We start from the raw sequence: 2,500 nt of genomic DNA on the forward strand, positions 1-2,500 counted from the left end.
AGAGAGAGGAGAGAGGAGAGAGAGAGGGAGAGAGAGGAGAGGAGATGGAGAGAGAGAGAGAGAGGAGAGAGAGGGAGAGAAAGAGAGAGGAGAGAGAGAAAAGAGAGGAGGAGAGAGAGAGAGAGAAGAAGAGAGAGAGAGTGGAGAAGAGAGGAGAGAAGAGAGGGGAAAGAGAGAGGAGAAAAGAGAGAGAGAGAGAGAGAGAAAAGGAAGAGAGGAGAGAGAGAGAGAGGAGAGAGAGAGAGAGAGAGAGAGAAAGAGAGAAAAGAGAGAGGGGAAAAAAAAGAAAAGAGAGAAGAGAGAAAGAAGAGAGAGAGAGAAGAGAGAGAGAGAGAAAAGAGAGAGAGAAAAAAGGAAAGAGAGGGGAGAGGAAAGAGAGAGAGAGAGAGGAGAAAGAGAGAGAGAGAGAAGAGAGAGAGAGAGAGAGAGAGAGAGAGAGAGAGAGAGAGAGAGAGAGAGAGAGAGAGAGAGAGAGAGAGAGAGAGAGAGAGAGAGAGGGAGAGAAAAGAGAAGAGAGAGAGAGAGAGAAAGAAAAGAGAAGAGAGAGAGAGGAGAGAGAGAGAGAGAGAAGGGGGAGAGAGAGAACAGAGAGAGAGAGAAAAAAAGAGAGAGAGTGAAGAAGAAGGGAAGGAGAGTACTTGTGAGTTCGGAGGAATGAGAAAAGATAAAAAAAATAATAAAATAAATAAAAGGGAAGAGGAAGAAAAAAAGAGAGGATTTAGAAGAAAAAAAGAGCAGGTCATTCTTACAGCAAAATCAATTAACTTCTGCACTAATGAGATGAAAGCAACTTTATCATGAAAGTAGAATTGGTCATGACAGCAACGATAATAGCGTTTTAACACTGATGATGATTACGATAATAATGACATTAATAATGAGACTAAAGCTAGCAACAGTGATAATAATAGTGTTATTAAATCCAATTATAACGAAAAAAGTTTAAAAATGATATGATGAGTATAATGTAACGATGCTACTGTTATTACTACTTCTGATCATAATGATAATAGTGTTAATAAAAGAAAAATAACAGTAAAAGATCATTATAACTAATATCAATACCAGTGGTAATTATGATAAAAATTATAATATAACAATGTTGATGATGATGTTGACAACTACAGATAATAATAACAACAATGACACGTAATAAAAGTAATAAGTATAGCATCGTCCTTGAGCTCAAAACTCTACGGTCCTCAACGCCACTTTAACAAGTCATGGATCGATGACTGAGAATTCAGCAAATGACAACAGTGCTAATTAATCATCTACCTTCATTCTTTCTTTTTTTTTATTGCAAATATCAATATCATCACACTTGTCTTCAAAATATGTAAAAATGAAACCAAAACAACTTACTATGTAGTTATTCGTACTATTATAGTGACATTAATAACTTTTAATCATAATCATAACCATCTTCATTAATTACATACAATTGTAGATAAGATATTCCTTTCTCCAACGTGGGACTCAATTTTTAATGTTGCTATTCCTGAGTGAGCTTTTGGTTTCAACTATTTTTTTAAAAATATTTCGGCAATATTTCAATTACTTTCATCAAATCCCTTTACTCACATAAATCCTCTGGCGTTTCAAATATTCCGCCAGAAGGAGAGAAAATAAAGCAAGAAAGAGAGAAAGAAAAGCGAACGAACATAGAAACAGCCACATCCGAAAGCCTGCGTTCGAATCCGTGCGCTCAGACGCGAACATCCATCTCTGCGGGTCGCGTGAGATCGGAGATTCGAACGTGCCCAATTAATAGAGCGGAGTCATGTTCCGGCGTGTTGTATAGGGAGGGAAATCCTCTTAGCCAAGGACGAATAAACCGTGGCCTGAAGGGAGAGCCCCCGGCCGTGGGGGCGAGACAACCTGTCTTCACTGGCTGCTGCGCGTGCTATTTGAACCAATATATATATATATATATATATATATATATATATATATATTATATATATTATATATATATATATATTATATATATATATATAAAACACAAAACACACACACACACACACACACACACACACACACACACACACACACACACACACACACACACACACACACACACACACACACACACACACACTCACACGCGCGATATGTGCGCGCGCGTGTGTGTCTATCTCTCTATGTAATGAAATAGTGGTACGCCGCATCTATATGGCTTTCCCCCACTCCACTGTAGGCTGCACTACATCCACAGAAAGGGTACGGAACCAACCTGAACGCGCGGAGCGCTCGATGGCGAGGGTTTAGAAAGTGAAATTAAATACAACGCCTTATGTCCTGAGGTCCATATCCACGCACGACGGGACAGAGTAGGACCACACTGGATCCGCACTGGACCACGCAAACAATTTATGTCTATCTACTCATCTCGTCAATATATTCTAAATGTATATCATAGCCCTGCATAAGTTTTGTGTACTTGTGCGTGGGCCATGATAGAGGGAAGGGCGCGGAAGGAGGAATCTGTGCCATATCC

This window comes from Penaeus monodon, chromosome 36 (assembly GCF_015228065.2).
Source record: "Penaeus monodon isolate SGIC_2016 chromosome 36, NSTDA_Pmon_1, whole genome shotgun sequence".
Classification (NCBI taxonomy): domain Eukaryota; kingdom Metazoa; phylum Arthropoda; class Malacostraca; order Decapoda; family Penaeidae; genus Penaeus; species Penaeus monodon.